This window comes from Carassius auratus, unplaced genomic scaffold, assembly GCF_003368295.1.
Source record: "Carassius auratus strain Wakin unplaced genomic scaffold, ASM336829v1 scaf_tig00028481, whole genome shotgun sequence".
NCBI classification, from domain to species: Eukaryota; Metazoa; Chordata; class Actinopteri; order Cypriniformes; family Cyprinidae; genus Carassius; species Carassius auratus.
This window is the reverse complement of record NW_020525691.1, coordinates 61,337-76,394: the sequence shown is the minus strand read 5'-3', so window position 1 is coordinate 76,394 and position 15,058 is coordinate 61,337. Positions and strand designations below refer to the sequence as shown.

The following is a 15,058-nucleotide window of genomic DNA, read 5'->3' as shown; positions in this document are numbered from 1 at the left end:
AAATAAAACTGAAATTAATAAACTATTAATACAATATCAAAATACTATATGCATATAAAAACTCATATTAAAAATGTATCTCAGTGATACTATAATGGCACTGCTATACAATTCATTTAAAGATTGAAAAGAGTGAGTATTGGTGAGTTGACAGCAACAGTAATCACAAATTTGGACATTAGTACACACAATTAAGTGTACAATATTGATTTATACATGAATAAACTAAAATATAACGGGTGATGACTAATATGGTACAGCTATCTTCTGCAATCCTAAATAAAGATACCTTTTGCCACTATTATAAGGTAGTTATGCAATTTAACAGCAGATGCTAACTAGTCTAGGCACACTTTATAATTATGGGTTATTTTCTGATTGCATATGTTAGGTAATGATACATTGTACTGGACGGACATGGGCTCCAACAGAATCTCTAGGTCCAGTCGAGATCAGACCTGGAGAGAGGACATTGTCACAAGTGGTCTTGGACGTGTTGAAGGACTTGCAGTGGATTGGCTTGCAGGTGTGAAGGGTTCTCTTCTTATAGCATTTCAGTACATTTCCAAAATGATGTTGTCAGGCTTATTGTTTTTCTGTTGGTTCAGGGTCTTTGTTGCTTTGCATCCAAAGGTAATATTTACTGGACGGACCATGGCTTAAATCTCATTGAGGTCGCTCGATTGAATGGCTTGTACCGCGCCGTGGTGATATCTGACGGTCTTGATCAACCCAGAGCCATTGCTGTGCACCCAATGAAAGGGTATGTATCTGCATTTTTTTTTTTTTTTTCATTGTAAAAATACCCTCTGACTTATTTTTTTTCTTCTTCTAATGCTAAGCTTCAGTTTCACCCAAGTGTGGCAACAGCGTTTAAATGAATGACCTATGATCATCTAGAGAGCAGTTAGCGTGTGCAATTAGCACCTCAGAGCTTGTTAACTGCAGATGTACGTCCTCCTTAAAGGCCTTATAATTTCCATTGCATGTATTCTAATTTGAGAGGGCCATCATAATCTTGACCTCATGTTTGTAATGAGTTATCTCATTATCTACAGCTTTGTACTGTAAAAGGGGATTATAAACATTAAGCTGTTATGTTTTTCACTGGCATCCCCATTTTTTTTACTTCTACCCTTCAAATGCGAGAGACCATTTTTAATGATCCACTCACTCCCTGATGGAAATCAAATCATGTTCTACATTTTGTCTCATTTGCACTTGAATATGCAAAAAATGTACCTTTAAAGGTACAACAGTCAGCAGGACAGTACTCTTAAAGGGACATCTTGGTACCTTATTTACCGTCAGTATTGGGAAGGTTACTTTGGAACTGTAATAGATTACAGATTACAAGTTACCCTATTTAAAATGTAATAATTAGTGTAACTATTTCAATTACTTTATTAAGCAATTTAACCAACATTTAAACCAGGCAGGGTTAATTGTGCAATAGTACTCAAGACTGAATATTGTCTGACCTTTATCATTAATGTTTTCATAAGTAACTGTAACATATTGCATTTACATTTATTTTGTTATTAAATTATGCAACGCTGTTACATGTTACTAGTTATTTCCCAATACCGTTTACCCTTAAACGGTACATAGTAGTAGCTTATTGGTATGTATTACTACTCTAAGGCACTAATATTTACCTTTTATGGCTCGTTTCCACAGAGCAGTACGGTTTGGTACAGTATAGTAAGGTACGCAATTGTTTCCGTTTCCAATGTCAGAAGTTGTTAATGGTACCAAAATAGCAAACCGTACCATACCACATTTTTTGGTACCCTTCCGTTGGGGTACCTGGCACAGCAAAGGGTACAAAAAGGATGGAGCTAAACTCACGGCAGAATGTGATAAAGCATTTTTCACTCATTCTGATTTGCTTTCCATGAGTGTTGGGCTTATTTACATCAGAGTGTGCAAACACAAAAAATATAAACGTTTATTTAATCATTTTTATATTTTCATACAGACAATAGCCGTTTCTCAATATGCGTTCTTGTCTGTTTTTGTGGACTTGTGAAACATCATTGCCCAAAAACCAGTGTAATTTTCTAAATATTACTGTTATCGTGCAATTAAATGTAGTTTTTTCAGGTGAGAATGTAATTCTTTAAAAGTAAAATCTGTGGATTATTTTGACTCTGATGTTTCTGTAGTTATTAAAAACGAGATACAATTCATTCTGGGTAGGCTATATTTAAAAGGCATTCATGGTCTCATGAATCTGTTATTTATTCCTCGTCATATAGTTTTAGCTGAACACAGAGTTGTGCTTTGTATATTTATTTTGAACTTTGCCGTAGTACAATGCTGATTTTGTAGCAAACGTTTGACTGAATTGTTTGCTTTTGTATTTATTTCCTATTACATAAGCCTCTTATACTTTGTACTTATAATTTTATAATGGCCATTATTGTTCATTAAAACTGACATTTAACAAAAGAAAAGCAGTGTTGTACTTATCGTCGTTCACTTCTTTCCAGCACACACCACGACTATCAAGAAAGGAACTATTGGCAGTGGAAACGCAAGCTGGATCTGATTCCATTTAGAAATAGACTGTTAATGGTAGAGGAGAGGAAAAACACACCCAAATCAGAATTTCCCCATGAGGACCTGAACACAGCATTAGCCCAAACAAACTCCAACCCTGTTAGAATTGTAGATGTTTTCACTGAAACTGAAAATAAATCTTGAATTTCAAACTGTGCAAAGGTCAAAATTCCTCAGTATGACTACTTAACCATCCTCTGCTTTGAATTCATGCAGGTTTCTCTTCTGGACGGAGTGGGGTCAGAGTCCTACCATCTCCAGGTCACGCCTCGATGGTTCAGAGCAATCCGTGCTTGTTAGCACCGGACTAGCAAAGCCCAATGGCATCTCCATAGACTACCAGGTCTGCTTTTCCTATAGGCTTACTCTGCAGGTTGCAGTCCATTTTGATTTCATGCCTTATCTTGCAGCTTTAGGGCAGCCAGATCATATATTCCTTCATTCTTAATACAACAGATGCATGCTGTTTGTCTTCCAACTGCATTGTAGGAAAATAAATTATACTGGTGTGACGCCCGTAACAGCAAGATTGAAAGAATCAACCTTGAGCGGGGTGAGCAGAGGGAGATCGTGTTCTCATCGAGTGGGGTGGATATGTTTTCCATAGCAGTCTTTGGGGCTTACCTCTTCTGGTCTGACAGGTAATTTGTTTTTCCATAAATGTTACAGTCTCCAAATAATGGCCCAAGAAAGCAGATACTGTCCCATTTTCCCTACAAGGTCACAATGCCTAGTGCAAAAAGACACTTTCGATTATTTCAGAATCTTCTGTGGTTCAATGTCATTCCAAGGATAGGTTACCTCACCTTCTGTTAGACCAGCTGTGTACTGTATTTTAATGAGTTCTTTGGTTTTAATTAGTCGAGGGCCATTGATTAGCAATTGTCTAATTTTTGGTTTTGTGCCCCCATAACGGTAGAGCCTACGCCAATGGATCCATCCGCCGTGCTTCCAAGAAAGATGCCGTGAATGTAGTGACCATCAGGAGCGGCTTGGGTGCCAGTCTGAAAGATGTGAAGGTCTTTAACCAGGATCGGGAGAAAGGTTGAGGTTTCACTTAATGGCAGTTTTCCTGTTCTTTGAACATTGCACCAATGCACACAAGTACAAGTTTATCCCAGATAAAGCAGGGGTGTCCAATTCAGCTTCTGCAAGAACACCTTTTCACAGTTTGGCTCCAACACGCATACGTTTCTAGTAACTCTGAAGAAAGTTAAAAGGAAAGTTGCCCTCCAGGGCCAGGATTGGATTTTCCTGCTGATAAAGAACACTTGGTGATGGACACCATATGAAAACAGAGATCAATTAGACTTGCTGACATAGCAGTGAATGTCTGAGAGAGATCTTGTTTTTTTTTAGCTTTACAGGAAGGGAATAGTTCACCCAGACATTGGACCCTTTCAAATTACACTTGGATTTTGTTTGCATGCTGAAAACTATTGTCTCAAAGCCATGAATCGGTGATATAATTTGTTTAGACCACATGTGTCAAAGGGCCAATGTGCTGCAAAGTTTAGCTCCAGCCAGCTCCAAAACACCTGCCTGAAGGTTTCTAGTAATCCTGAAGCACATGATTAGCTGCTTACTCATGTTAAATTGAGATTGGAGCTAAATTCTGCAGGACAGTGACTTTCTAGGAATGGAGTTTGACATCCTACTTTGTTGGGAGTCTGATCTCTGATATTCTTTTTTTTACCAACCCAGGTACAAACGCTTGCAGCAGAGTAAACGGAGGATGCCAGCAACTTTGTTTTTACTTGGGGAATAACCGGAAAACTTGTGCTTGCGCCCACGGATATCTTGCTCAGGATGGACTTAGGTGCAATAGGTACGAGGGTTACCTGCTGTACTCCGAGAGGACCGTTTTGAGGAGTATTCATCTATCGGATGAGAATAACCTCAACTCGCCGATAAGGGTGTACGAGAACCCAGATTATTTTAAAAACGTAATAGCTTTGGCCTTTGATCATCGTCAGAAAATGCACGGAACCAATCGGATTTTCTTTAGCGATGTTCATTATGGGAATATACAAGTAATCAATGACGACTGGACAGGACGACGCGTCATTGCTGAGAGTAAGTAAATGCATCTAATTACTTTCTTTTGCCTATATTGTTAGTCACGCTTTTTTGACGGAAATATTAGTTTATTTGTTATTTTGTCAGTTTTTTTTCAGAAACCTTTCATGAATTCATGCTCAAGTCTGTTATGTTTCCTTGGACGTTTTGTGTCTTCAAAAGCCCATACTGAATGAAGTAAAGATGAAATGACAATGTCTGGTGAAACTAAAATGTTGATACCTCCTGAATAATGCTGATGAATGATTTCTACAGAGCTTTTTTGTCTTCCTTAATGTTAATAGCGTCTTGTCTGTGAGGAACATATGAATGAATTGGAAATTGGTTGTATGGATTGGCCAAAACTTTTAGATCATTTTCCAGAACGTTCAGCCTGATATTGTCTGTCCGAGGTGCTTTCGTAACACATTTATTTGCTTTATTTGCAATGCAGCTCATATTTGTAGCAGCATCACGGCCAATTAACTGTGGTAAAGTGTAAATAAATTATCCATACAGGGTACAGCCAATTACTCTGATAAAGCGGCAGCCCAGTAGCCGGCATTGAAATTCATACCTCTTGTGATTTATCAGGCCCTAACCTTGTCAACATTAACACACGTCTCATTTAATCAGTATGCCATTAACCTGCAGAGCTGTCAGTTCGCAGCTGGCGTGCTGAACGATAGCTTGCCTGAGAGGAATTGTGATATTTGTCAAACGAGGCCGTGGCAGGCGCTGGGATTGTTATACCTGACCCTAGACGCTAAGCTTTATCCTTTGTCATATATTTATGCTGATATATTGCAGGCATGTATCTTGGCGTTGGTGCTGATAAACAGCTTGTCTGTTTACTCTTGTTTGAGGGCTGATAGAGGCGAGGGCATGACTGGTAGCTCTTTAGTTGAAGTGACTTTTTTAGCTGATTTGTGATTATTCGTTTTTAAATGTGGAGTTTAAAGTGAACTTAGTCTGACTTTTTTTTTTTTTTTTTATGGAAATGTTTGATCTGGCTTTTTTTGACAGGGTGGTTCAAATCTGACATTGCAGCTTCTCCAAATTAAAGTCAGTTCAAGACGAGACAGTTGCTCGGCTCGATCACTTTTACTCAGACCTCTATAGTTTTCACCAGTGCTGGTGATTTTAAAAGACTGTCACGCTGTTAACAGCGCTTCCAAATCTTTTTTTTTTATTTTATTGACAACAGCTCAACCTGTTCAATCAGTGTGAACTTTCACAGACAGAGGAATCATACCTAATCTTTCTCGCTCTTCATAAAAACGACTGTCAAAACTGTCACGCGAGCACCCTGTCTGCCTCTTCCTGTGCTTGCAACAGAGCCTCTGGGTTATTTTACACTAAATTGCAGTGTGTTTGTTTTTGAAAGAATTTGATTACTTTTTTTAAAAAAAAGAAAAAAGTACAATACCTAAAGTACAAGTACCTAAAAAAGAATTATACATATTTTGGTCACACTTTATTTTAGGGTCCAATTCACACTATTAAGTAACCATTAACTATAACTTTTGCCTCAATTAACTCTTTATTTGATGCTTACTTATAGTTTATAAGGTAGTTGTTAAGTTTAGGGAATTGGGTACGATTATGGATGTCATGCATTATATGTACTTTATAAGCACTAATAAACAGCGAATATGTTTATAATAGACATGCTAATAAGCAGCTAGTTATCAGTGTGAATTGGACCCTATAATAAAGTGTTACCCATAATTTTTTCAGATTTTTTTGTTTCAAAACCTGTTTGACTTACTACCTCTGTGCAACACAAAAAAAATACATTTTAAATAATGACGTTGGTAATTTCCACGCAATACCAATGAATGGAAACTGGACTTTCCAAACTAAAAAATAAATAAATAATAATATTAAGGTCTGTTTTATCTAGGACTCAATCCTTTACCTTATTCATTGATAATTGTTCAATCAATTTTTCTGCCCGGGTGAAATGTCTTGGAGTTATACTGGATGGTTTGCTTTCGTTTGTCTTTCATATTAGTAATATTTCGTGTTCTGCATTTTATTTTCATTTACGCAATATTGCAAGACTTCATTCTTCACTCTCTCAACATAGTACTGAAGTGCTTATTCATGCATTGGTTACATCTCGGATTGATTATTGCAATTGTCTTTTATTTGCCATTCCTGAAAACAACTCCATAGATTATAGTTAATTCCGAATTCAGAAGATAGTTACCCGTTCATGTACTTTCGATCACATAACTCCTATTCTTTTTAAGTTGCATTAGCTTCCTGTTCATTTTCGTGTACACCACAAAATTACACTTCTTACCTACAAAGCTCTTCATAATTTGGCACCTCATTATCTTTTAGATCTTTTAGATTTGTATATTACTTTGTGCTCTTTGAGATCATCTTCTGCACATTTATTGTCTGTTCCAGACTTCAAGATGAGTTGGTTTGGTGGTAGGGCTTTTATTTTTACTATGGAACTCTTTACCTTTGCACATTCGCCAGCTGGATTCAATTTCCCATTTTAAAGTTCAGATAAAACATATTTGTTTAGAATTCTTTTAATGATTTGCTTGTTTAATGTGTTGTTATAATGCTTGCATTTTATGTTTTGTTTTATTGTACAGTGTCCCTGAGTGTCTTGAAAGGTGCCTAAGTGAATAATGATTTATATTTCAAGATTGAACTACCAGAAGACTTAAAAATACACCAACTTTTGTGTTTCGCATAAATGTGAGCTTTTTTACTTCTTGGTGAACAGTTTCTTTAAAATAACACTTATGTTTTGCTCTGTTCACACCTCCGGGTTATTTTTAGACATTACTAAACTATGAAAAAGCTAATCAGTTTGAAGAATACAAAAAAACTAACAACACAAAGTATAATTAGTCATGTAGGAGGGACATGTCCTGTTTATGAATGAAGAAAGAGTCCATTTTAATTCAATGGAAATCTGTGAGAGAATATTAGATAGAATTAAAGGTTTGACTTAGTCAAAACTCCACAAACGCGCAAGATGCAGAGTCCTGAAGGCTTTTTATCCATGTGTGAGGAAAATCAATTGTGGGTCAGGGTTGAAAGAGAGCTACTGCAAGAGTATTGGCTTGGAGAGAGAGACATGCAGAGGGAAGACGTCAGACAGACAGCGACTCGCTGTCGAGTGTGAACTATGCTAGAGGAGTTCAACAGCACATGATTGGCTTTCAGGCCTTTAGAGAAAGAGCGAGAGACATCGATGCCAATGCTGCATCTCCATCGGGGAAAATCTGTCTTTGTTAGCCGGAGGATGGTGATAGATTGCAGGCGGGATGTGATCGCTTGACACACACATAATATATCGTACAGGAGACGTTTCCAAGGCAACACGCAGACCTTGGCCTTCTTGCGTAACTCTCTTCGGAGCCCGAAGTGGAAATGTCATGTCACCTTCATTCTCAAAACTAGTCATTTTCATCTGGATCCGTGTTCTTGATGACCTCAGATAAACAAATACCAGGTTATTGCTGTTTAAAGTCAAGTTTGTTTTCTTAGCACTTGTTCCTGGTCTTATAGTGAAAATTCTTTCAATGGATGCATGTTATGTTGGTATCATACTGAGTTTAGAATATATTTATTTATTTAGATGAAAATTGTATATTTATTTTTTGGATACTTATTTCCCCTGGTTTTTGGATTTTAGAATTCCATTGCTGTCATTAAATTCTCAAAGTTCTGTCGTGAAAACTATTTTAGAGTTTAGCATGGTAGTTTACAGGGTAATGTTGATGTACCTTTTGTCTTGGCAGAATTGATCTGCTACGCGACCATTGTTAAATGTAATCTTTGACAAATCTGATAATGATTGGTTAAAGATTCAATTTTTTTTTTTCACACTGTACATTATAATTTTGTGCCTGCTGTATTTTTATTTAATTTATTATTTGTTTTATTTTTTGGTTATTTTTATTTTTCATATTTTGCATCTATGTAGAATGTATGTAATAATCTGCCAGCTGCCATTTATTATCAACCATAACATTAAAATAATTATCTGCTAATTTTTTGCCATTATTTGCCAAAACTTTAACACACATTAATTATAATAATTTGTTCCATGGTCTGTCTGAATACTGGATTCTGATTGGCTGAAAGTTAATTAGTAAAACTTTTTAATGCACAGGTATTGCCAAATCAGTTTAAAAGCCTAGATACTAGATCGCTACATTATATTTCTTAACAACGAGATGGTAAAGTCACTGTTTTTGAAGTAATTCATTGTTTGTAAAGAGAGATGCGCAGACACAGCATGCTTGTAATGCAAACACAACTCCTATCTCTAATTAATCTAAATGCTATAATTCATTCAAATAAATGTGATTTTAATGCACTGTTTAATCTCTGTCTGATTTGAAGTGGGCAGAATGCTAGCGCTAATGTGTTGTAAATGACAAAAATATCTGACATTTTTACCCATTCTGTCAAATATTGTGCTGCAAAGAGCAATGCTAGTTGCTTTAACTGGTCTATAACTTAGCAATTAACCACTGGAATAAGTGGGATAATCAATGAGGCTCCACATCGTGCATTTAAAATCCTTGAATGCACGTCAAGCCGTTGGTTATCCCTTACATAATCATTATTTAATTGTGAATGGTGAATTCACAAAAAAGGTTTGACTTGTATATTTATCAACCCTCTACATTGCGAGTAAATCACTTACATATGCGACTAAATTTTACTCTGGGCGACTAAATTGTCTATAGTTAGGCAATGGCTAATAAATTCTTAAAGGGGGGGGGGTGAAATGCTATTTCATGCATAGTGAGTTTTTTACACTGTTAAAGAGTTGGATTCCCATGCTAAACATGGACAAAGTTTGAAAAATTAAGTTGTACGTTTGAAGGAGTATTTTTGTTCCCAAAATACTCCTTCCGGTTTGTCACAAGTTTCGGAAAGTTTTTTTCGAGTATGGCTCTGTGTGACGTTAGATGGAGTCGAGCCCCGCTCGGAGCTAGTCGTTGCTGCTGCTGCTCTCGTTCAGTTTCAGCCTTGGGATCTGATTCTGGATCATAAATATACGCTGAATCTGACTGTTAGCCATGGTTTGTTTTGGATGATGGGTTTTCCCTCACGGTAATGTCACAGCTTCCAAACGCTCTCAACGCAAAAGCCTATTCGCGCTTGTGATTCTTTAGCTCCGCCCACACGTCACCCCTCCAGCCAGTCGTGTTTTTCCGGGAAAAATCGGTACACACTATCTTTCTCTTGTGAATATAATAAAACTAAAGACTTTTTGGATTTATGAAGGATGCAGTACTACTCTATAGGTACTCAAAATTAACAGGATATTGAGTGAAAACGAGCATTTCACCCCCCCCCCCCTTTGAATTTGACTCGCTAGTGTGTGTGTTCAAGGTTATTATAAAATTAGCACATTTTCAATCGCTGAACACTGACTGAGTGCTTCAGAGTTCTCTCTCCATTAAGCGATCTGTACTTTTCACTTCATCTCAATGGACGCACAGTGCACCTATATTTGCCGAACTGTAAACGCACGACTTGTCTTCTCCTGTCAAAATAATGGAGTTCATTTAGAATTATTAAACTTTTTCGAACAAGCAGAAGATTGGCCAGTTTGCACTGATCTACTGTATTATCATCCCTGTTTTGATTTCAGCAAATCAGTTCAACCGAACATAGACAACGTGATTAATATTCTTGAACCCAGCAGCTCATCAATCCATAGTGCAGAATTAGTAGTAGTATTATCTTTTAGTAATTATATGATCTATTACTACCGTATTTTCCGAACTATAAGTCACACTTTTTTTCATACTTTGGCTGGTCCTGCGACTTATAGTCAGGAGCGACTTATTTATCAAAATTAATTTGACATGAACCGAGAGAAATGAACCAAGAGAAAACATTACCGTCTCCATTTAAGAAGCTGTACCATTTTACAAAGATAAGCTGATTGTGTGTGTGTGTGTGTGTGTGTGTGTGTGTGTGTGTGTTTGTGTGTGTGTGCGTGTGTGTGTAAATAGTATATCAGTCTTGCGAGTAAACTAAAAAATGTACTAGCCAATTGCGATTTATATTGCCACGGTGTGCATAGAGGGTTGTTAATTCAATATTATACTGTATAAACTGGATAGGATTTCTCATTTTTGTTTAAAGTTGGAGTACTAAAATAAGTAACACTAAGTAAACTAAAACCTTAAACTATAAACACATGTGACCCTGGACCACAAAACCATGTCATGAGGTTTTTTTTTATTTATTTTTATTGAGATGTATACATCATTTGAAAACTGAATAAATAGCTTTCCATTGATGTATGGTTTGTTAGGATAGAACAATATTTGGCTGAGATACTGCTGTTTAAAATGTTCTGGAATGCGGAAAATAAAAAATAATCTAAATATTGAGAAAATCCCTTTTTAAACTTGTCCAAATGAAGTTCTTAGTAATGCATATTACTAATCAAAAATACATTCTGATATACTTACGGTAGGAGATTATCCATGGAACATAATATCCTAATGAATTTTGGCACAAAAGAAAAATCTATAATTTTGACCCATACAATGTATTGTTGACTACTGCTAAAAAAATACTTGTTATATTTATAAATATTTTGAAGTAGAAATGTATTCATTTATACTTTTATTGATTCATTAATTGCAAATGTTTACTTTTTTACTATTCCAGTCAGTTATGATGAATAATATTGAACACTGCTCATGAAATATCTGTTTTACTCCTAAAACTTGACAGTACAGATGTTAAATGGGTTGCAAAAGGCAATTTATGTTGACTTGCAGTGTTAGCGACACATGATGGATTGCAGACGTTAGCAGATCTGCAAACACTTTGAAACAAAGTTTGTGAAGCTCTCTCGTGGAGCTTCAGAGGAAATATATGAGATAACACTTTTTTTTCTTTCCTTTATTCTTCTTCTTTGAGGAACTGTTGTGAAATACACTTGACTATATTTGAGATTTTTCTCTCCTATACAGTCCAATGACAAATAGTCAAAAATAATTTACTGCATTTGTTCTGAAAGGTTGGTGTCATGTTGTCCTTTTTTCAGCGCAGTTGGGGTCCTGGTTTTCGCTTGTTAAATCATTGTTATGTACACTGTAAGTAATGAAGCAGAGCCTGTATGTCTTTTTCAGTGCCACTCACTTTCCATGTCAGGCTCTATGGGGGTTTTGAGGATAAGGATCCATCCTGCCTTGTTTTCTTGTTTTCTGTTTTACATAAACAGAATTGTTCAACAGTTTGAACCTGTGAAGGTGTGATGTGTGCTTTTATTTCAGGCTTTAAAGTGTAGCATGTTTAAAGTGTCTGTTGTAGGTCACTGTCTGTGTGTTATTTGAGTATACTTGAGAGATTAGGATTGACGCTTTGTTTCCTTCTCTAGATGTTGGTTCTGTGGAGGGTCTGGCGTACCATAGAGGATGGGACGTCCTGTACTGGACGAGCTCCACCACAGCCACCATCACCCGCCACAGCATCGACCAAACTAGACCAGACGCTTTCAACAGAGACACGGTGGTCTCCCTGTCTGAGGAGGACCACCCGCACGTCCTCACTCTAGATGAATGTCAGAAGTAAGTCTAGAGTTTTTAGTTCATCTTAGACATTTTGTAAGAGTATTCATTTTCAACTGTATGACTTATACAAACTGAATATGCAGACAGATGAAGAACAGCTATTTTAAGAGTGGGACTTTTATTTTTTTTGTAGTTTGAAAAATATTTTAATGTTACTGAAATAGAACTAGTGGGAATTGTTTTTTTTAAAAACGATTTGCTTTATAATTTAAATGAAAATATGTGCATTTATACGAAATATCAAATGTATATACATTCTTCTTTTTTATTATATTTATATATATTATGCATTTATTTGATCAATTTCTTCTAATTTTAATTTAGTGTTTTATATGTTTTTCTTAAATGTAATTTTCATAACTGATTGCTTTTGGAATTACATTTATACTCCGTGGTAATAAATAAATAAATAAATAAATAAATACAAAACAAAAAACAAAAAAAAACAACTACTTATTTTCATTACTGTAAAATAAATCCATCCGTCTCAAAGGTCAAAAGTTTCTGGATTCCACCTGACCGCAAAAGAATCCCTGTTGATAAATTTGTTTTGATGGCTGTCTTTCCAAAGGGTCAATTAAGAGAGGGATCCTCTAATTATTTCAGAGTAATTAGTCCCCAGACCACATACAGAGTATTAATTTTACATCAGTGAGTTATGAGCTTCATAAAGATTCAGATTTTAAACAGAATGACCTGTGCTACAGAGATGTGCGGTATTAATCTTTAAACATTTGACGTTTGCATCTCTTGGTCTATGTCAGCAATTCCTTTCATTTGCAAATCAGAAAATATTAATTAAGTTCCACTTCTATGCATATATTTATTATAATTTTTTCTACTTTGGCCAATTGCTGCCCTGCTGAGCGGTTCATGATTGCCTTTTTGTTTAATCCTCTGATTTTAGTGTCATTTAGCGCAGTGGTTCTCAGCTATGTTTTACAGTAAACATTGCGCACAAGTCATACGAAAGTAAACTAAAATGTGTGTAATAAAGTATAGAGTAAACGTACCCTATCAGGTGCGACTTATTTATCAAAATAAGCGCTCTATGCTGCTCAGTGCTCCTGTAGTCTACTATTAGCGCCCTCTCGCAGCTGTAGACGGTAATGTTTTCTCTTGGTTCTTGGGTCTAAATAAATGCGACTTATAGTCCAGTGCGACTTATATATGTTTTTTCTTCGTCATGACGTATTTTTGGACTGATGCGACTTATACTCAGGTGCGACTTATAGTCCGAAAAATACGGTACCTACAGTATTAAGCCCACCAAAATCTACACTTTTAGATATTTGTAGTACAAAATATTGGTATGTTAAAATAAAATATTAATCTCTCACACAAAAATATGTAATTTTATTTTAAATGACAAAAGCATTTCAATTAATATATACATTGTTAAATTCAAACAAATGGCTACATTTATGCTCATATCATGTTTTATTAAAAGTGATTGTTTATTTTAAGATAATGACTGTACAAATATATTTTTTTTTGAAGGTACAAAGTCAGTCACAAAACTACAACACAAAAATCAAGCACCAAGGCATTCAAATCAATCAGTTATATATTCATAATGAAGTGCACATTGCAAGACTAGTCCACGTTCAGCTAACTAATGCATTCAAAAATCTAATAAAACACCAATAAAACATTTAATTCATCGGGATGAACACCGAAACTAACTTCATTATGAAACCACTTTTTTTAAATGGATGTCAACTAGTCTATAGTCTCTTAAGCCTGAAATACTCCACTTCATGATTTTTGCCCCCATTTTCCACAGATTTACAGTCTGGAGAAGTTGATGCTAGTTGCCAAAGATCAGAGACAGTGTGCAGAATCCATAGAAAATCGATTAACATAAAGTGTCAAGCATCAGTTAATATTTAAAATCTGTTTATAAAGTATTTACATAGATGTTCAATGTGGAAGAGCTTAAAGAGAGCACATTGAGCTTTATTGGAGCAGCAACATTTTCCAATAAATTTAATGTAATATTTATTAAAATGACAGGTTGTCATGTGACACACAGTCTTATAGAGCTAGTCAGCTAACTGTGTTCTGTAGTATCTGCATTATGCTGCTAAAACTAACTTTTGGATCTAATGTAATTATTTCCCACAACTTAGGACCAAAAATTTATAATATGCAATAGTCTGAACATTAATCCCTTAATTGTACAATAAGTAGTGAAACATACCCAAAAATAAAAGCCACTCTTTTGGTGAAAGTTTTTAGACAGCTTTCAGGATGGCAGCCAGACAGTGTGAACACATGGATTGACTTTAAATTATAGAGCGCATATAGTAACAAACATATCAGTTGGTTAAGACATCACGTAGGATGATAAATTATTGTTTATTTTCATAATCTGATCTCCAAAATGGAAGCGTGCTCAATGGGTACGTGATCTTAATAGGTATGTTTCCCTTTACAGTTATTTATTAAAATTACTATAAGTTGCTGAATTGCTAATACTTGTAAAAGCATTTTGTTGTCAGCACAAATAACAAGTTTTACAAGTGAAACTGTAGTTTTGTTCATGATTTTCTGAATTTCACATCTGCTAATCTGACTAGCATCTAGTAGAATTTGCGCCAACATACCACAAAGTTAGACTGAACGCACAATTTTTGACATCCACAACAAAAGATATACATATTTATCTCGCTTTTTTTTAAAGTTGATAACCGTATATTTTTGTTATTCTTACCATGTTTTTTTGTGCTTTATGTAGCAGTTAGCATCATGTAACATCTAAAATTCTGCTTCCTTGATCAAAACTGTCTTGTTGAGAACCACCTATCATCAATTATTAGATATATTGAGACAAATTGAGCTTA

At 35.6% G+C, this 15,058-nt stretch overlaps 1 pseudogene; it reads left to right on the top strand.

Annotated features, from left to right (window-relative positions):
- The window catches only part of LOC113079523 (low-density lipoprotein receptor-related protein 1B-like), a 108,403-nt pseudogene that overhangs the window by 33,196 nt on the left and 60,149 nt on the right, over positions 1 to 15,058 (top strand).